The sequence below is a fragment of the Eriocheir sinensis genome, chromosome 42 (genome assembly GCF_024679095.1).
Source record: "Eriocheir sinensis breed Jianghai 21 chromosome 42, ASM2467909v1, whole genome shotgun sequence".
Lineage (NCBI taxonomy): Eukaryota > Metazoa > Arthropoda > Malacostraca > Decapoda > Varunidae > Eriocheir > Eriocheir sinensis.
The window spans coordinates 7500716-7522756 of record NC_066550.1 but is presented as its reverse complement, the minus strand read 5'-3'; the positions used below and the strand labels follow the sequence as shown (position 1 = coordinate 7522756).

Below are 22041 nucleotides of genomic sequence, written 5' to 3'. Positions count from 1 at the left end.
GACGCCACTAGTGACCGGCGCCCACTCCGACTCCGTCAATCACCACTCTTTGTTGTCTGTTGCTCAACCAATTCGCGATCCATTGGTGTAATTGACCGTCAATACCTATTTGCTTTAATTTGTAAAGTAATTTATGATGTGGGACTTTATCAAACGGTTTCCGGAAATCAAGATAGACTACGTCCAATGATTTGGTTACGTCATAAACTGAGAAGAGGTCGTTATAAAAGGTCAAAAGATTTGATAGGCAGGATCTTTTGTTACGGAAACCATGTTGTGAATCCCCAATTAATGAGTGGCTTTCGAGGTAACTCATAATTGTCTCTAATTATGCTCTCAAGTAGCTTACCTACAATTGAAGTTAGACTAATGGGTCAGAGAAGAAGAGAGAGAGAGAGAGAGAGAGAGAGAGAGAGAGAGAGAGAGAGAGAGAGAGAGAGAGAGAGAGAGAGAGAGAGAGAGAGAGAGAGAGAGAGAGAGAGAGAGAGAGAGAGAGAGAGAGAGAGAGAGAGAGAGAGAGAGAGAGAGAGAGAGAGAGAGAGAGAGAGAGAGAGAGAGAGAGAGAGAGACAGGCAGACAGAGACAGAGAAAGAAGGAAATAAGGAAAGGAAAAGGAAGAACGAAAGAAAAAGAAAACTCAATCATACAGACAAGCAAAAACAGACAGAAAGACTAATTAAATGATGCAGACAAACACTTCACACAAACACACGGACACAAACATACAAACAAATGACAGAAAAAAAACAGAAAGACAGACACAGGCAAACGAACAGACAAAATAAAATGATAGACAAACAGACAATCGTAGGGAGACAGACAGACCCAGAGATAGATAGAAATAGAGACAGACAGTGAGGGTGAGAAATGCTCCCACTGCACGCCGTTCACAGGTAACAAGAGTTCATTAGCACCTGCCTTACCTGCGCGCCTCACCTGCGCCTATTACATTACCCCGTGACCCTGAACACCTGGCGGACCGGAGGACAGGTAAGCAGATGGACAGGTGACCCGGAAGTGAGAGTGAAAGTGAGAGTGAAAGTGAGAGAGAGAGAGAGAGAGAGAGAGAGAGAGAGAGAGAGAGAGAGAGAGAGAGAGAGAGAGAGAGAGAGAGAGAGAGAGAGAGAGAGAGAGAGAGAGAGAGAGAGAGAGAGAGAGAGAGAGAGAGAGAGAGAGAGAGAGAGAGAGAGAGAGAGAGAGAGAGAGAGAGAGAGAGAGAGAGAGAGAGTGTGTTTATTGTGTATATTTCTAACTTTATAATAATCTTGAGGAAATTGAATAGAGGAAAAATTGAAGTGTGGAATAAGTTTTAAAAGGAAGGGAAAGGAAAAGAAAGAGAAGGAAAAAAAGAACGAAGGAAAAAAAGGGATAAATGAAGAAATTAATGCATGGAGGAAGGAAGAAAGGAGGGAAGGAAGAGAGAAAGGAAAAAAGGAAAGATATGAAGGGAAAAAAGAGGAAGTAAAGAAAAGGATAGGAAACTGAAGGAAAGGGAAAAGACAGGAAGGAAGGAAGAGAAGAAGGAAGGCAAGAAGAAAGGAGGAGTAAGGAAGATAAAAAGAGAGGGAGAATGGAAGAAAGAAAAAATGAAGGCAAAGAGGAAGGAAAAAAGAAGGGAGGATTAAAGGAAGAGAGAAAAGAAAGAAGAACGAAGGAAGAAAGGAAGAAAAGGACAGAAAGAAAACAAGGAGATGAGAAGGAAATGAGAAAGACAGGGAAAAAGAAATCAGTAACTATAGGAGGAAACGGAGGGAGGAGGAAAACATGGAGGAAACTGTGGACGAAGAAAACACCGGAAAGTGAGGAAAAGGGAAAAAAAAGAATAGCAGAAAGGATGAAAGAAAAAAAATCCGAAAGTTAACAAAAGAGGGAACCAAAAAAAGTGAGATAAGACCAAGATGAAAAATGTGTGCGTGTTTGTGTTTGTGTGTGTGTGTGTGTGTGTGTGTGTGTGTGTGTGTGTGTGTGTGTGTGTGTGTGTGTGTGTGTGTGTGTGTTTTGTCATGTTTAAAGGTAGTAGTAGTAGTAGTAGTAGTAGTAGGTAATAGTAGTAGTTGTAGTTGAAGTAGTAGTAGTAGTAGTAGTAGTAGTAGTAGTAGTAACACCAAAAAAATAAACTCAGAAAAATAAAACAAAAAATAAAACACGATAAAGAGCGTAGGAAAAGTTCAACACTGCCCTCTGGTGATGCCTTTTTTATGTTGTTTGTGTAAAAGTGAATGTCAGCCTCTCTCAGATCCCTATAAAGAACAATAAATACGAAAAACAATAAGAACAGAAATAGACGGGAAAGGGAGAATGCAATATGGAAAATGGAGGAAGAAGAGGAAGGGAAAGAAAGGAATAAGGGAAGGGAGAGTAAAAGTGTGGAAGGGATGAAGAAAGAGAGAAGAGAAAGGGGAAGAGAATGGTGTGAGAAGGAAAAGAAAAGTAGAAATAAAAAGGAGAAAAAAGAAAAGGAAAAAGATGGAAAAGAAAGGGAGGAAAACAGAAAAGGAGGAGAGAAGGAAAAGGAGAAGGGAAGGAAAAGAAGGGGAGGAAAAGAGAGGGAAGGAAAAAAAGGGAAGGAAAAGAAAGGAGAAAAAGAGAGGAAAGGAGAAAGAGAAGGGGAGAAAAAGGAGAAGAGAGGAAAAGGGGAAGGAACAGTAGAAAATGGAAAGGAGTGAAAAAAGAAATGAAAAAAAAAGGAAATGAGGAAAGAAGGATAATGAGAAGTGGAAAACGATTGAGGGAAAAAGAATGAAAAAGAGGAAAGATGAGGGGGAGGGGGATCTCTCTCTCTTATTACAGACAAGTGGAGGGAAAATACGGGAAAATTAGACGGTATTTTTTCCCCTTTCGTTAATTTTTTCCCCTTTTCCCTCTTCATTTCAGGACATTGTCGGGGCGAGGGGAAAGTATTGCGGAGGGAAGGGTTATTTGAGAGAGAGAGAGAGAGAGAGAGAGAGAGAGAGAGAGTAAATAAAAGGGGAAAAAACTGTGTTACAACCTCACTGACGTACACTTTATTACCCCTCTCTCTCTCTCTCACTCACTCACTCACTCACTCTCACTCATTCACTCACTCATTCACTCACTCATTCACTCCCTCTCTCTCACTCCCTCTAATTAGATAAACAAACATATAAGGAAAGACTTAAACAATTAAACTTCTCTAGCAAGGTGATACGTGCGAGGAGACTCGATCGAGGTTTATAAATGGATGAAGCGTTGATAAGGGATATATCAATAAGGTCCTGATGGTAAGAGAGCCGGGTAGGACACGTAGTAATGGGTTTAAGTTGGATAAATTCAGATTCAGCAAGGACATTGGCAAGAATTGGTTTACTAGCAGAGTGGTGGATGCGTGGAACAGGTGGTGAGTGCCAATATGATACAGATAAAATAAAGGGTCAGATAAATTTATATATGTTAGGTGGGGTTAGGTTCACAGGAGTTGCTTTGCATAGACCTACCAGCCTCTTGAAGACTCCTTACGTTCTTATGTTCTTAAATGAATAAATAAATAAATAATAGATTGATGTCAGTCAACTATTGAAAAACGAAATATGAAAATTATAATAACAGTAACAACAGGAATAGCAATATAATGATAATAATAATAATAATAATAATAATAATAATAATAATAATAATAATAATAATAATAATAATAATAATAATAATAATAATAATAATAATAATAATAATAATAATAATAATAATAATAATAATAATAATAATAATAATATAACGAGGAGGATAAGGATGATTATGATAATGATAGTAATGATGGAAAGAAGAAGAAGACGAAAAGAAGAAGACGAAGAAAAAGAAGAAGAACAAAAAATATAGAGAACAAGAGCAAAAAAAATAACAAAATATATATTCCTTCAAATCCTACACACACACACACACACACACACACACACACACACACACACACACACACACACACACACACACACTCCTCCCACCCCTCCCACACACACACACACACACACACACACACACACACACACACACATTCACTCACTCACTCACTCTTAATCTTTCCTCCACTTATCAATCTCGCCTTCCAGGCGGTAAAAAGGTCGCTATGGAAACAAAGGCATTAAGTTCTAGGGGAGAGAATGGAGGGAGAGAAGAAGGGAGAGGAGAGGGAGACAGAAGGATAACAGAAGAGGGGAAAGAAGGGGAAAAAAGGGGAACAGAACAATTAATCCTCTCCTCATCCCACCTGTCTTCATTTGCCCCAAAAAACAGAGAAGCGAAGGTAAGATTAAGTTAATATGTTGTCCGCGGAGATGTGATTTTCAGGTGCGTGTGACTTTAATCAGCTGACAGAAAGGGAAGGGAAGGGAAGGGTTTGGAAGTGAAGGGAAGGGAAAGGAAGGGTAGGGAAGGGAAGGGAAGGGTAAGGAAGGGAAGGGTAAGGAAGTGAAGGGTAGGGAAGGGAAGGGAAGGGTAGGAAAGGGAAGGGTAGGGATGGGAAGGGTAAGGAAGGGAAGGGTAAGGAAGGGAAGGGTAAGGAAGGGGAGGGAAGGAAAGGAAAGGGAAGGGTAAGGAAGGGAAGGGTAAGGAAGGGAAGGAAAGGGAAGGGTAAGGAAGGAAAGGGTGAGAAATGGAAGAGAAGAGAAGAGAAGAGAAGGGAAGGGACGGGAAGGGAAGGGAAGGAAGAGAACGGTAAGGAAGGAAAGGGTAATGAAGGGAAGGGAAGGGAAGGAAAGGAAAGGAAAGGGAAGGGTAGGGAAGGGAGGAGTAAGGAAAGAGAATGGTAAGGAAGGGAAGGGTAAGGAAGGGGAGGGTAAGGAAAGGGAGGGAAGACAAGGGAAGGGAAGGGAAAGAAAAGGGAAGGGAAGGAAAGGGAAGGGAAGACAAGGGAAGGGTAAGGGAAGGGAAGGGAAGGAAAGGGAAGGGAAGGAAAGGGAAGGGAAGGGAAGACAAGGGAAGGGTAAGGGAAGGGAAGGGAAAGGAAAGGGAAGGGAAGACAAGGGAAGGGTAAGGGAAGGGAAGCGAAGGGAAAGGAAAGGGAAGGGAAGGAAAGTGGAAGGGTAAGGAAAGGGAAGGGAAGGAAAGGAAGGGTAAGAATAGGAAGGGTAAGGAAAGGGAAGGAAAGGATGGGTAAGGAAAGGGAAGGGAAGGAAAGGAAGGGTAAGAAAAGGAAGGGTAAGGAAAGGTAGGGAAGGTAAAGGCAGGGAGAGAGGAAAGAAAAAGAAAGGTAAGGAAAAAAAAGGAAAGGGAGGGGATGGAAAAAGAAGGGAAGGGATGGAAAGGAAAGGAAAGAGAAGTGCAAGAAAGGGAGAAGAAAGAAATGGAAATGAAACGAAAGATAAAGGAAAGCAATAGAAACAAAAGGAAGAGAAGGGAAAGAAAGGGAAGGGAAGAGCGGGAAGAGAAGGGAAAGGAAATGAAAGGAAAGGAATGGACAATAGACGGAAGGAAAGGAAAAAAGAAAGAAAAAAGAAAAGAAACAAAAACAGGAAAAAAAAGACAACCAGAGAGACAAAAAGTTTAAAAAAAAACTCATCACATAAGAGCTAAATAAAATAAAAAGAAATAAACAAAAACAACAATAAACAAAAAATAAACAAACAAAACAAACAAAAACATGAAAACTGGCGAGAAAACAGATATAGCGAGAGAGAGAGAGAGAGAGAGAGAGAGAGAGAGAGAGAGAGAGAGAGAGAGAGAGAGAGAGAGAGAGTCATCAGTTCTCATTTGATAATTTAGACAGTTAATTGCCAGCCTCAGATTTACGTGACAGCATGACAAGGTGATTACGCTCCTGCCTTCATTAACACGCCTTATTTTTGGTCTGTGTGTGTGTGTGTGTGTGTGTGTGTGTGTGTGTGTGTGTGTGTGTGTGTGTGTTATTATGTTATGTTTTGCTGTGTTGTGTTCTTACGATAGATAAAACAATACAGATAAAGAGATACAGATAGACAGATAGAGAGATAGGTTTGATCAGATATTGAAACACAGAAATTAGTAGATAGGAAACATACGTATAAGAATCAACATACAAGTAGACAGATAAACAGAAATACAGGCAAATAGACAGACTGACAGATACAGATATTAAAACACACAGAACTAGATTGAAAGGCAACTTACTCGACAAACAACAAATAATATAAAGGTTTAACAGACAAACAAACATGAAAATAAGCCGACACATAGACAGACAGACAGACAGGCAGATGAACAGATAACTAAACAGACAGAAATTAGTAGACAGAGAAAGTGTAAAGAAAACAACAAAAATACAAGAAAAGAGAAACATAAAGAAAAGAAGAAAGTTAAAAAAAGTATACATAGTGAAAAAGAAATATGTAAAAAAAAAAGGAATGTAAACAGAAAATAGGTAAATAGGTAGAGACAAACAAATAGAAAGGTAGAAAGAAGCACAGACAATCAGGTGAAGAGGGGAACACAGGTAGAAGGAAAGGGATGCTAATTAGTAAAGAGGCAGGTAAGAAAAAAAAGGTATTAAGAGATGGGAGAGATAATGGCACGAATGTAACACCTAATTCTTTTGACCTCTCTCTCTCTCTCTCTCTCTCTCTCTCTCTATTCTATTACTTCCCTCTATCTCATTCTTTTCCTTTCCCTTTTTCCTGCGTCTCCAATTCCATTTGTCACACGCGCCTCACCCCTACGCACACACGCACACGCTCACACACACACACACACACACACACACACACACACACACACACACACACACACACACATGACATTCCTTCCCATGTCTCTCTCTCTCTCTCTCTCTCTCTCTCTCTCTCTCTCTCTCCTTCTCTCTCCCTCTCCCTCTCCCTCCCACCCTCCCTCCGTCCTCCTCCTAACAACAGACAAGAATAGCAAAAATACAATGAACACGATTTTTGCCCGAGAGAGAGAGAGAGAGAGAGAGAGAGAGAGAGAGAGAGAGAGAGAGAGAGAGAGAGAGAGAGAGAGAGAGAGAGAGAGAGAGAGAGAGAGAGAGAGAGAGAGAGAGAGAGAGAGAGAGAGAGAGAGAGAGAGAGAGAGAGAGAGAGAGAGAGAGAGAGAGAGAGAGAGAGAGAGAGAGAGAGAGAGAGAGAGAGAGAGAGAGAGAGGATTTGGCTTCAGGTTACTTTTTTTTTAATTTCAGTGTGTGTGTGTGTGTGTGTGTAGGTGGGCTGGTATACATACGCTCTTACCAAGCTCACGCACACACACACACACACACGTACAGGGTCAATATTGTAAACCAAATATACACGTGAAGGCGCACACACACGAACACACGTACGAATTGTCCCATTACCCGTACACACGACCTTGTATGAGAGAGAGAGAGAGAGAGAGAGAGAGAGAGAGAGAGAGAGAGAGAGAGAGAGAGAGAGAGAGTTTACATAGATTTACATAGAAAATCAGACCACACAGACCCCATGGTCCGGACTAGGTGATCTGTCCTTAAACCTGAGTGATTCTACATTAATCAATCAGATGACTCCAAAATTTACATTTCAACTCTAGTTAATATTAAGTTGAAGGAAGTGTCGGTCGAGCTTGTTTTTAAAAGAGTCAATCGTGTTTCATTGGACCACTGAAGTTGGGAGCTTATTTCATTCTCGCACTACAACGTTGGTAAAGAAAAATTTGGTGCAGTCTGAATTTACTTGTCTACATTTGAGTTTTGTGCCATTGTTCCTCGTTAGCAAAGTGTCATCGATCATAAACAATTTTGATATGTCCACATTCGTGAAACCATTAAGTATTTCAAAACATTCGATCAGTTTTCCTCGGAGGCGACGTTTCTCAAGAGAGAACATCTTAAGGGTGGAAAGCCTCTCGTCGTAGGGTTTGTTGCGCAAGGAAGGGATCATTTTTGTTGCCCGACCCTGAACACCTAATTTAGCAATGTCCTTTGCATGGTGGGGAGACCAAAACTGTACCGCATAGTCCTAGTTGTGTCTGACTAAACTATTATAGAGCGGAAGTCTTACTTCTTTATTTTTGTATAAAAAGATTCTTTTAATGAAGCCCAACATTCTGTTCGCTTTATTTGCTGCATCGATGCATTGCTGTGAGAATTTGAGGTTTGACGCGATTTTGACCCCCAGGTGCTTGACGCACTGAACGCTTTTAGTTTGACGCCGCGCATTTCGTAATCGAACTTCTTATTTCTTGTTCCAACTTGAAGGACCTGGCACTTCTCTACGTTAAAGGGCATCTCCCATCTATTAGACCAAGCTGAAATTTTATGCAAATCCTCTTGGAGGCTTTGCCTGTCTTCGTCAGTGAGAACCGAGTTACCAATCTTTGTGTCGTCTGCAAATCTACTAATGCGGTTATTGAGTCCAACATCCACGTCGTTGATGCAAATAATGAAGAGCACTGGGCCAAGAACCGAGCCCTGAGGGACGCCACTAGTGACCGGCGCCCACTCTGAGTTAAATCCGTCGATTACCACTCTTTGTTGTCTGCTGCTTAACCAATTCGCGATCCATTGGTGTACTTGACCGTCAGTACTTAGTTGCTTTAATTTATAAAGTAATTTATGATGCGGGACTTTATCAAACGATTCCTGGAAATCAAGATAGACTATGTCCAGTGATTTGGTTACGTCATAAACTGAGAAGAGGTCGTTATAGAAAGTCAATATGTTTGATGAGTAGGATCTTTTGTTACGAAAGCCATGTTGTGAATCCTTAATTAATGAGTGGCTTTCAAGGTAACTCACAATTTTGTCCCTAATTATGCTCTCAAGTAGCTTACCTACAACTGAAGTTAGACTAATGGGTCTGTATTTACTCGGTATTTTTTTGTCAACTTCCTTAAAAATCGGTGTCCCGTTAGCCTTTTTCCAATCCGAAGGGACGATGCCTTGTCGCAAGGACATATTGCAAACGGTTGTGAGAGAGGAGAGCGCTCTTTGTTTCTTTAAGCAGTATAGGATATACTTTATCAGGTCCGGGACTTTTATTTGTTTTAAGGGATTGGAGAGCTTTTAGGACTTAATCGGCAGTTATTACAAAGTTAGGCAATGCATGAACGAGATTTACGTTGGTACTGTTGTCGTCGCTGGTGTTGGTGGTGGTGGTGGGGAAACTGCTAGTATTAAACACCGAGGAAAAGTAATTGTTTAAGAGGTTTGCAATGTGTTGGCTGTCAGTCACTAGTGCACCGTCACTGTTTGTTAGAGGTTCAATTCCACCTCTGATCGTCTTCCTGTAGTTTATATAACTGAAGAAGGATTTCGGACTATTTTTACAGTTGGCTGCAATGTTTTCTACATATCTACGCTTTGCCTGACATACTAATCTTTTTACTCGTCGCCTGGCATCATGGTAAAGTCGAATGTTTTCGGGCGTGTTTTGCTCTTTCTTTAGCCTGTAAGACAATTTTCTCTTTTTAAACCGAATGTTTAATTTCGCTATCAAACCAAGGTAGACTTTTATTTGTGTTACTTCGCTTCTTGCACAATGGGACAAATGTGTTCTGCTGAGTGAGTAAATGATTTTTAAAGTTTAGCCAGGCTTCCTCTAAGTTGCCATCATCTGATAATTGTATTTCTGTTAGTTTTTGTCGGATTTCTACGAAATTTGCTCTTTTGAAATTTGCCACCTTTACTTTATTTTCAGTCACTGTTGTTTGAGCTCTAATGTCGACGCGCACTAATTTATGATCGCAAGAACCGAGATGTAATCCAACCCTTAACATTACTTACTAGCTTATCTTGGGTCTAGTATGTTATTTTGTCGAGTTGGTTCAGTAACCTTTTGGCTTAGATAATTATCCTCTAAAAATTCGATCATTTTATGCGACTCGCCTTCTGTACCTGACAGTGTCGCCCAGTCAATATGAAGGAGATTAAAGTTTCCTAATATCAGTTAGTCGTTGTTATTAAGTGACTGCCTTAACACTGTACATTTCAACATCATCATCGTGTGATTCACCTGTAGGTGACAGATATATTTAGATTAATTTTTACATTGTTTACTCGCACGAACAAATGTTCAACGTTACTGTTTCTTGGTGTTCTGTCAGTGGGTTGCAAATGGCTTTTGACGTAAAGGGAGACACCACCACCTCTACGGTTAGCACGATCTTTGTTGAAGAGTCTGTAGCCATCTATGTTGTATTCTGAACTTAAATCAATATATGTGGTGTCGAGAAATGTTTGGGGTATAGCAATTACGTCAAAATTTTCTGTTGAAACAAGACATCTGAATTCATCAGCCTAACACCTCTCACGAAGGCGGTGGCCGAGTGGTCAGCGTGCGGGTGTGGTGAGCCCGTCGACCTAGGTTGGAGTCCCACCGAAACACGCTGACTTTTCACACCATCGCCGAGTGGCGGAAGATTACCCACATGCTGCCCAGATCTTCCATCAAACCTAACTTCAACAACTTCGTTCAAGAGGAGCACTGGGGGGCAACAAGGGCCTAGCAGAGTCATACATCACGGCAGCCACTATAAATAAAATTCGCCTGCTCCACTAACAGGGCTGGGGTCGTCGAGGAGACTCCTCTAGAAAGCCTACCGGCGCTACAGGCACCACCTAAAAAAGAAAAAAAGCATAATGGATAATTAATTTAGAACTTTTTAACTCGATTCTTCAGTCTCCTTTCTGATTTCCAGATTATTGGGGTATTTTCTTATTCATTAACTTTTTCCTCTCTCCTTTCTTACCATTCGGTGGTCACCGGGTTTAAGGTTGTTTCGTACTGTTACGGCCTTCACTGCGGGCGGGTTTACAGTATGAATAAAGTAACTAATTTTCCGTCTTTCATTCATTCTTTTTTACAGGCCCATTGCCTGCTCACTCTGTCCTTGAAAAAACGTGTTCATGGCTCAGTTTGTTTCTTTCCGCAAATCCAGTAAGCTGCTATCCTCTCCTTTTTCTTGTACTTATTCCAAAAACAGCCAATTATTTTTTTCAACATCATTTTTGGTCCCTAGTTTGGCGTTCAAGTCTCCCGTGACTCTTGGAAACTAGGTTTTATGTTCCTCCATTGTTACTTCTTAATCCTCATCAAGCTCTTTTACGTCATCGTCATTGTAGGTTGATGTTGGTGCGTAAACCTGAAGCATTTTTTGTTTGTAGGGCTGTCGGGAAGGGTTGTCGGGAATGGTTGTCGGGAAGGGCTGTCGGGAAGAGCTGTCGGGAAGGGTTGTCGGGAAGGGCTGTCAGGAAGGGTTGTCGGGAAGGGCTGTCGGGAAGGGTTGCCGGGAAGGGTTGTCGGGAAGGGCTGTATGGGAAACGCTGTCGGGTAGGGTTGTCGGAAAGGGGTGTTGGGAAGAGCTGTCGGGAAGAGCTCACGGAAAGGGCTGTCGGGAAGAGCTGTCGGGAAGGGTTGTCGGGAAGGGCTGTCGGGGTAGGTTCTCGGGAAAGGTTGTCGGGAAGGGCTGTCGGGGTAGGTTCTCGGGAAAGGTTGTCGGGAAGGGCTGTCGGGGTAGGTTCTCGGGAAAGGTTGTCGGGAAGGGCTGTCGGGGTAGGTTCTCGGGAAAGGTTGTCGGGAAGGTAGGCCATAACAGAACGTGGTCACACTACTGCTATTACAATTACCAACGACGAAAATCACCGTTAACTGTACCCATTAGGACCCGTAAAAGTCGTTCATAATAAGCTTGTAGTGGGCGTGGTCTGGCCGCCTGATATTGATGGAACTGTTGTCATGGGAATGGTTGGGAAAGGGAGAGAACTTGCAAAACGGGAGTCAATCTATTATTCGTATGATTATTCTCTCAAATTCATTTACTTTTTTAATTACGATATTATTTTTTTTTATTTGGTTTACATTCTTGAAACAATCTATCTACTTTTATTTATTTTTAATTATCATATTTTTTTCATTGTTTTTATTGACATTCTTGAAATAATCTTCTATCCACTTATATTTATTTTTAATTATCATATTTTTTTCATTGTTTTTATTGACATTCTTGAAATAATCTTATCTACTTTTATTTATTTTTAATTATCATATTTTTTTCATTGTTTTTATCGACATTCTTGAAATAATCTTCTATCCACTTATATTTATTTTTAATTATCATATTTTTTTCATTTTTTTATTGACATTCTTGAAATAATCTTATCTCCCTATTGTTCATTTTCATCTATTCTTTCATATTTTCCGTATCATTATTATTTCTAGCCTTGCACCTTTTATCTGTTACATTTTCCCATTATCTCCTGTTTTACGTTATTGTCTTAAGGCTTAATACACTCAAAATCTGCTGAATACTTAAATTGTGCCTGGAACATAATCACTATAAAACACTACCCTTAATTAAACTACCTTATTTACACTGATTAGCCTTATTTTTCCATTGTTAGACGACATTAGGTGCATTACCGATATATATATTCCTAAGACTTTCTACCCAAGCCCGATCAAATGCTGTCCTGCTTTCTAATGCAAGAGTTACTAAGTGAAGTGAAAAAAGGAAAAAGGAAAAAAATGAAAATCCAGTCTCACTTGAATGAAGATGAATGAATAGCAGATAACAGATATATAAATGAGGAAAAAGAAGGATAACGAAATGAAGGGAAATGCACAAATAGTTAATAAAGAGTGAGCAACAATATAGAGAACAAAAGAGAAAGAAATATGCAGGAAATAACATAAGTGAAGAGAGGATGGAAGGATTATTAAAGAAAAATATGCAGTAGTTAGTTTAAAGGGGAAGCAAAACATTGTAAAAAAGATAAAAAAAGGGCACAGAACATCAGATAAACATGGAATAAAAGGATAAAGGAAATAAAGGGAAAATGCCGGAGTAAATAAAAAGAGAAGCGCAATGGGAGAAAATAAAAAGAATGCATAAAATAAGACAAATGAAGAAAGAAGGAATAAGGGAAATGAGGAAAAAATGCATTATTAGTGAAGATAAAAATGAGAAGCAGGATAGAAGAGATAAAGAGGGTAAAGAAAAATGCTTGATAAGAGAAGAAAAGATGAAGAAAAATGCAGCGGTGAGTTTTCAAAAGAGGAGCAAAATAAAGAAAAGGTAGAGAAAGATGCGTGATAAAACAGATAAATGGAGAAAAAAAAGAATAAAGAGTAATGAGGAAAAATACAAACGCAATAAATAAAATAAAAGAATAGAGAAATAATGAAGAAAAAATGAAATAATGAACGACTGCAGAATCAACGAAGCAAAATAAATAAAAAAAAATAAAGAAATAAACAACATGAAGATTTAAATTATGTTCCAAACTATTATTATTACCTTTCGACGCTGACTAATTACCTATTACCTGACCCACCGGACGCTGATTAAATACTTTTCACCTTTGTTACCTGACACTGACAAATTACCTGAACCTAACATGTGTATAATCAGTGTTCCGTCAACTCTTTTTTTTTCAGTTTTATCTCCCATTTTACAAGCTCTCTCTTCCTCGGCCATTCCCTTACGCCCATATCACAAGCTCTCCCTTCCTCGGCCATTCCCTTACGCCCATATCACAAGCTCTCCCTTCCTCGGCCATTCCCTTACGCCCATATCACAAGCTCTCCCTTCCTCGGCCATTCCCTTACGCCCATATCACAAGCTCTCCCTTCCTCGGCCATTCCCTTACGCCCATATCACAAGCTCCCCCTTCCTCGGCCATTCCCTTACGCCCATATCACAAGCTCCCCCTTCCTCGGCCAGTCCCTTACGCCCATATCACAAGCTCTCCCTTCCTCGGCCATTCCCTTACGCCCATATCACAAGCTCCCCCTTCCTCGGCCATTCCCTTACGCCCATATCACAAGCTCTCCCTTCCTCGGCCATTCCCTTACGCCATTATCACAAGCTCTCCCTTCCTCGGCCATTCCCTTGACATTCGTTCTCATGTATCAGACAGCCAGACGCCTTTCCCTTAGAAGTTTTCTCTGAACCGTTTTCACTGACTAATTCTTATTCTTAGTATTATCATCATTATGAGAGACGAAATAGGTGAAGGGGTAGGAGGCCGGACACTTTAAGCTATCTGTTCAGCGGACCCCAAACACCTGAGAGTGAACGAGAGTGAAACTAATGAAAGAGGAGAAAGAGGAAAAGAAAACACAGATGATATATATGGAGGGACAGAAGGGGAGGGTAATATAAATATCTTAAAACACACAACAAACAAACAAATAAAGAAGTAAAATGGCTACCGTCCAACATATTATCTTTCTGTTTGTAATAATGGAAATAAGGTAAAGGGAAGCGAAAGGAAGTGAGGCAGTTCAGTACAAGCTTTCCGAGAACCACTTTTACGAGTTGATGGCTAACGTATTATCTTCCTCTGCTCGTTGTAATAAAGTAAAGAGGCCAAGAAATAAAGTAATAGAGAGTAATGGGAAGTAAAGTAAGTTAGACCCTGTTTCCTACCAGCCCTCCCTTCCTCGGCCATTCCCTTGACATCGGTTCCAGCAATATCAGTTACGGTATAGCAAAAACAAACCAAGAAATAAAGTAATAGAAAGTAATGGAAAGTATAGGAAGTCTGACACCATTCCCTTGACATCGGTTCCAGCAATATCAGTTACGGTAAAGCAAAACCAGACCAAGAAATACAGTAATGGAAAGTATAGGTCAGACACCGTTCCCTACCGGCCCTCCCTTCCTCGGCCATTCCCTTGACATCGGTTCCAGCAATATCAGTTACGGTATAGCAAAACCAGACCAAGAAATACAGTAATGGAAAGTAATGAAAAGTATAGGAAGTCTGACACCGCTTCCTACCAGCTCTCCCTTCCTCGGCCATTCCTTTTGACACAAGTTCCAGCAATATCACTCACCCTTACGCCGTCCCATATGCCAGCTTTCTGTGAACCACTCTTGCGGGTTAATTGCTACGTCTATCACATTATCTCTTTCTTAGTAGTAATGGTAGTGTGTTAACAGACCATGAGATAAAGTAATAGGAAGTAACAGGAGGCGAGATCGGGTTCCTGCAAGCTACTTTTTTACGCTTCTTTTACGGGTTAAGTTAAACGTTAGGGGAATACGCTATAGCCGCGCGTAGCCTCCGTGGTCATCTCCGTCGCAAGCTAACGATTATTATCTCTTAGAAATAATGGAATGGCGCAGGTAAGCCAAGAAACAAAAAAAAAAAAAAAAAAAAAATAACGTAATTGGAATTGAGGAATATATGAAAACTTGAACAAAAGCGAAAAACTGTATATATATGGGAAGTCACTGCGTTGTTATTGTTGTTGTTGTTGTTGTTGTTGTTGTTGTTGTTGTATCTGGAAGCGAAAAACTGTCTAAGAGTCGACTGTTTTTTTTTTTAACTGCATTTTTTTTTTTGAGTTGGTAACACTCCTCATCAGATCTATCACACTGAAACAACGTCTATTTATTCATTTATTTGCTATTATATTACTTCTCTTTTTCCCGGTAAAGTCCGGCTTAAATATTTGTTTTCTTTGTTCTTTCCTCGCGCTGCCTGAGAAACACCTGTAATAAGCTTTTTCTTCCTCCCTGCCGTGATTGGTGTGGAGGCAACTGTGAGATGAGAACAGCGGGGAAATGGACGATGACAACATAGAGGCAAAAAAAAAAGAGAGAAAAGCAGAATAAGACAGAAAAGACCAAAAAGAGACAGAAAAAGAGAAAGACAAAAAAAGAGAAGACAGAAAAGAGAAAAAAAAAGAGGAAAAAGACAAAGAAAAAAAAAGAAAAAGAAAAGACAGAAAAAGAGAAAAACAAAGAAAAAGAGAGAAAAAGACAGACAAATAAAGAAAAAAGAGAAAAAAAGACAAAAGACAAAGAGACAGAAATAGACAGCAAAAGAGGACAGAAAAAGAGAAACAGAAAGACAGAAAAAAAGAAGACAAAGAGAAAAGACAAAAAAGACAAAAAGACAGACAAGAGAAGACAGAAAAAAGGAGAAACAAAGAGAAAAAGAGACAGGAAAAAGACAAAAAAGACAGAAATAGAGAAAAAAAAGAAAAAAAGACAGAAAAAGAAAAAAAGACAGAAAAAGAGAAAAAAGACAGAAAAAGACCAAAAGAGACAGAAAAAGACAGAAAAAAACAGAAAATGACAGAAAAAAAGACAGAAAATAAGACAAAAAGAGAAAGACAAAAAAAGATAGAAATAGAGGATAAAAAGGAAAAGAAAGACAGAAAAAGAGAAAAAAACACAGAAAAAGACAGCAAAAAGACAGGAAAACAAAAAAAAGACAGAAAAGACAAAAAAAAGAAAAAAGAACGAGAAAAAAAACAGCAAAAGAGAAAAAGACAGAGACAGACAAGTAAACGGTGACAGAGACAGACATAGACACAGACACACACAGAGAAGGAGGCAAACAGTTCAATGAAAACACATACAGCAAAAAAAAGAAGGAAAAAAACAAACCGAAAAAGCAGATACATATATAGACAGAAAAAGGAGGCGGACAAGTAAAAAGTGAGATAGACGCAGATAGATTACAGAACGGGAGGTAAAATGTAAGATGAAAAACATAGACAAATAACGAACAGATTAATATTGATAGGGATGGAGACAGACAAGTAAACAGAGACATTGATAGATACAGACAGACAAGGAGAGTAAATGTACGATGATAAACACATACAGACAGACAATAAAACAGATAAACATATAATTATAGACAGAGAGAGACAAGTAAACAGAGACATTGACAGATACAGACAGAGAAGGAGATTTAAATGTACGATGATAAACACATACAGACAATAAAACAGATAAACCGATAATTATAGACAGAGAGACAAGTAAACAGAGACATTGGCAGATACAGACACTGACAGACAAGGAGATTTTAATGTACGATGATAAACACATACAGACAGACAATAAAACAGATAATTATAGACAGGAACAGTGATAAACAAGTAAACAGTGAGATAAACAGATAAACAGGCGTAAAGACAGACCAAGAATCGGGTGTATATTGACGGGAACAAGAGATACACAGATATAAATTGAGACAGACATATTGATAGAGACAGAACAGGAGGTAGAGATGACATAGACAAAAAAAATCGGATACACATAAAAAAAGAACAAACAGTAACAGATAGTGAGATAGAGAAAGAGAAAAGTGAGAAAGAGTAAAACAGATACACACATAGACAGACGCGAAAACAGATATATAAACAGATACAAATAGATAAGGCGATAGACATTCAGACAGACAGACATATAGACATAACAGGAGGCCAAATGCACGATGACAGATAAACACACACACAGAACAACAGGTACACAGACAGAAACACAGACATATACAGTGAGACAGACAGAGAAACACAGACAAAACAGGAGGTAGAATATGCATTGACACACACAAATAGACAGACCAAAATAAATAAATAGACAGGAAGAGACATACAGATAAAGAGTAAGACAGATAGACAGACAGACAAATAAATACAGACAGAAACAGATACAGAAAAAAACACAGCAAGGTAAAAATTCAAGCAGACACTGACACACACACACACACACACACACACACACGGCGATCATACATTACAGGATAAGTTTGATAAATATGGATATGAAAGCAGAAATATATGAGCATGATTCTATTTTTGTAAGCTAAGATAGGTACATAAAACATCTAACACACACACACACACACACACACACACACACACACACACACACACACACACCTGCACTCACCTCTTAATAAGTTTTCGTGCAGGTAAAGTCGCCAGGTAGACGGAGATAAAACTTTGCAAACAGTAAGTCTAGTTTACAAGACGCAAACTAGTCCACTTCCTGTTACTGCTTGTTGTTATTTTGCGAACAAGTAAACACTGAAGAGAAAAAAATAAACATAAGAATAAAAAAGATAATAGCAAAGTTTACACCACCTAAGACAACGAAGATGAAGAAGAAAAAGACAAAGAAGACGAAGAAGAAGAAGAAAATGAAAAAGAAGAATACGAAGAAGAAGAAAGATGAAGAAGAAAAGGAAGAAGTAGAAGAAGAACAAGAAGAAGAAGAAAAAGAAAAAGACGAAGAAGAAAGAAGAAGAAGAAGACGAAGAAGAAAGAAGAAGAAAAAGTAAAGGAAAAAGAAAAAAAATATCGCATCGCCTTTTTCCGTCACTTCTCCAAACAAATAAAAAGTGCGTTCAAGTATAAAGTTTTTTGTGTGCAAGTTTGTGTTCGGTGATTCATTTTCGAAGTCACAAAAGTCATTAAATAAGTTTGAAGAGAGAGAGAGAGAGAGAGAGAGAGAGAGAGAGAGAGAAAGGCACGCACGTCCTATCTCTACGATGGCTTGGACCATACTGCTTCTCTCTCTCTCTCTCTCTCATTGATCTGATCCGTTTTTTCCTCTCAAACATTCTTATTAGCGACTCCAAAGTGATTCTTTCAGCAAAAAAGTAAATAAAAAAAGCGAAAAAAAAAACACACGCTAATGAATGTTTTGCTAATGACCTCCATGTATGATTATTATTATTATTATTATTATTATTATTATTATTATTATTATTATTATTATTATTATTATTACTTTCACATCACCAACACTACAATCACCACCACCATCACTATCACCACCATCACCACCTCTGTTACTACTACTACTACTACTACTGTGTGTTTGTGTGTGTGTGTGTGTGTGTGTGTGTGTGTGTACCTCGAGGGGCTTCATTAGATTAGCAAGCAAGCTGAACATGTACGGCAAAGATGATTGGTGTGTGTGTGTGTGTGTGTGTGTGTGTGTGTGTGTGTGTGTGTGTAGTTTCTTTCACAGTTAAATATTTTCCTTCCTAATTTTTCAGAGGTTTCCCGCTTCCCTTTCAAGTAATAGTAGTAGTAGTAGTAGTAGTAGTAGTAGTAGTAGTAGTGGAACCTTAATTGGGAATATTTAAAACTACCTTCCCTCACTTTTCATCTCCTTCCTTCCCCTCGAGTCTCCCCTTCCCCTCCCTTCCTCCCTTCCTTTACACTCTCTTATCTCCCCCTCCCCTTCCCCTTCCTCCCTTCCTTCACACTCTCTTATCTCCCCCTCCCCTTCCTTCCCCTCCTCTTCCTCCCTTCCTTTTTCGAATAAGTTTAACATTTACACCAATATCGAGTTCTTCTTCCCCTCATTTCCCTTTTCTCTCTCTCTCTCTCTCTCTCTCTCTCTCTCTCTCCTTCTTTACCTTTTTCTGTTCCTTTCCTTCTCTCTCTCTCTCTGATCTCTCTCCTCTTCATTCCTCTTCCTCCTCCTCCTCTTCTTTTCTCTTTCCTCCTCTTTTATGTCCCTTTTCTAGTCTTCCTTTTCCTCTCTTTCTATGATCTCTCTCTTCCTCCTCCTCCTCCTCCTCTTCCTTCCTCTTTCTTCCTCTTTTATGTCCCTTTCCTAGTCTTCCTTTCCCTCTTTTCCTCTGGTCTTTTCCCTCCTCATTCCTCCTCTTCCTTCCTCTTTTATGTCCCTTTCCTAGCCTTCCTCTCCCTCTTTTCCTCTAATCTTTTCCCTCCTCATTCCTCCTCCTCCTCTTCCTTCCTCTTTCCTCCTCTAATATACCCTCTCCTCATCCTCCTCTCCCTCTATCTCTTCCCCCTCTCCTCTCGCATTTTCAACCTCCCACATCAAAGGAGGGAGGTGAATTTTAATGGAAGAATCAAACAGCTTTCCATATATTGACTTAGCCGTATATATAAACACAGTAATACATGTTCCCTTATTTGTATTTGTATTTAAAGAAGGAGGAGATGAAGGTTTAGAGTTGGAAGAGATAGAAGAGATACATAGATGGATGGATAGCAATTGAAAGGGAAGAAAGAAGAAAGAAGGGGAGAAATAAATGACGGAGAAGGAAGAGGAGAGAAAGAGGGGGTCGGTAAGAGGCAGATAAAAGAGGAAGAGTAAAGGAGAAGATGATAAATAAGGTAGATCAAGGATTAAGAAAAGGAAAGACAAGAGAAAAAGAATGAAAAGGGGAGGTGCAAAGGAAGAGAGCGAAACGGGAATGAAAGAAAAATGAATAAAGATATGAAAGGATGAAGAGAAAATAGAGATGGAAGAGAATGGGAGGAGAAAAAGGAAAGGAGAGGAAAGGATAATGAAGAGGAAGATATGGAATGGAAATGAAAGAGGGAGATGAGAAGCAATAAGACAAATATATGCGAAGAAAGGATAAAGAAAATACGAAGGAGAGATAAGAGAAAATGAAAACAGAGAAAATTAAATAGAAGAAACAAAGATGAAAACACAGAAATAAGATAAAAGGGTAAATAAAGAAAAGAGCAAATAAGAGAGAGGTAAAGAAAAAGAAATGTAGAGGGCATTTAAATAGTAATAAAGAAAGAGAAAGAGTAAAGAAAAAGAAAATAGAGGAAAAATAAAAAAGAAGGAAAGAAAAAAAGGATGAAAACGAAGAGAAGGAAGGGAAGGAAAAGTGAATAAATAATGATAAAGAAAAGGAGAAGAAAAAAGCGAAGAGGAAGAGAGGGACGAAAGAAAGAAAGAGAGAGATGGAGAGGAAGGTTGTAAGAAGGAAAAGGGAAAATCCGAGAAGAAACAAAAATAAACAAAGTAGATGATAAAATAAAGGAGGAAGAGAAAAGAAGAAGAAATAAATAGTTGAGAGAAAGGATTAAAAGAGGAAAGGGAAGAAAAAAAGATGAAAAAGAAAAGGGGGAAGGGAAGAAAAAGGGAATAGAAAAAAAGGGGAAAGGAAAGGAGAAGAGAAAAGCGAAGAGGATGAAAGAAAGAAAGAGAGAGAGAGGGAGAGGAAGGTCGTAAGAAGGAAAAGGGAAAATCCGTGAAGAAAAAAGATAAGCAAAGTAGATAAGATAAAAGAGGGAGAGAAAAGGAGAAGAAAGGAAAGAGAAAAGAGGAAGGATGAAAAGAGGAAAGGCAATGAAAAATGATGAAAGCAAAAGAGGGAGGGGAAAGAAAGGGGATTAGAAAAATGATAAAGGAGGAGAGAAAAGCGAAGAGGAAGAGAGGGAAAGAAAAAGAGGAGAGGAAGATGGAGAAAAAGAACAGTGAATAAAAATATGAATAACAATGAAGAAACTATGTAATAAAGATGGAAATAATGAAAAATAAAGGAAATACAATAAAAAATAAGAAGAAAAAAAACAGAAAACAAAACACAAAAAAAGAAAACAAATAACTACCGAAAAAACACGAAAATAAAAAAAAGTAGAAGGAAAAATAAGCAAAACAAAGAATACCAAAAAATAATAAGAAAAAAAGAATGATAAAAAGGAGATTATACAGAGAGAAAGAAATCATGGTAGAAGAGAGAGAGAGAGAGAGAGAGAGAGAGAGAGAGAGAGAGAGAGAGAGAGAGAGAGAGAGAGAGAGAGAGAGAGAGAGATAATGAGATAAGTGCTCCAATCAAGAGGAAGAATGGTAAAAGAGGAAGAGGAAAGGAGAGGAAGAGGAAAGGAGAGGAAGGAAAGGAGGAAAGAGAAAAGGTAGACGAGGGGTAAAGAAGAGAAGGATAAACAGAAAAGGGAAAAAGATGAGAAAGGATAAATAAACAAAGAGAAAAAAAGAGGATGAAGAAGAACTGGAGGAATAAGAGGAGAAGAGGAGAGGAGAAGAAGAGAGATGAGAGGAGAAGAAGAAGGATTGGAAAAGGGCAGACAAGAAATAAAGGATGAAAAGGAAGCGAAAGAAGGAAAGAAAATGGAAATGGGAGAGAGAGGAAAGAAGAGGAAAAAGGACGAGGAGGAAAGAAAATGGAAGAGGGAGAGAAGGAAGAGAAGAGAAAAAAGGACGAGGAGGAAAGAAAATGGAAGAGGGAGAGAAGGAAGAGAAGAGGATAAAGACAAGGAGGAAAGAAAATGGAAGAAGGAGAGAAGGAAGAGAAGAGGATACAGACAAGGAGGAAAGAAAATGGAAGAGGGAGAGAAGGAAGAGAAGAGGATACAGACAAGGAGGAAAAAAATGGAAGAGGGAGAGAAGGAAGAGAAGAGAAAAAAGGACGAGGAGGAAAGAAAATGGAAGAGGGAGAGAAGGAAGAGAAGAGGATACAGACAAGGAGGAAAGAAAATGGAAGAGGGAGAGAAGGAAGAGAAGAGAAAAAAGGAGGAGGAAAGAAAATGGAAGAGGGAGAGAAGGAAGAGAAGAGAAAAAAGGACGAGGAGGAAAGAAAATGGAAGAGGGAGAGAA

The 22041-nt window shown here is 39.2% G+C and overlaps 1 long non-coding RNA gene across 1 annotated transcript in view; it reads right to left on the bottom strand.

The window, feature by feature from the left end:
- LOC127009891 (uncharacterized) overlaps positions 1–18210 on the bottom strand; it is a 44251-nt gene extending 26041 nt beyond the window's left edge. The window contains exons 1-2 of the long non-coding RNA XR_007762510.1: positions 18180–18210; positions 17593–17729 (exon numbers count right to left, since the gene is read on the bottom strand). This is a non-coding gene — a long non-coding RNA (uncharacterized LOC127009891). The remainder of the gene's footprint in view (positions 1–17592; positions 17730–18179) is intronic.
- Positions 18211–22041: the final 3831 nt, after the last annotated feature.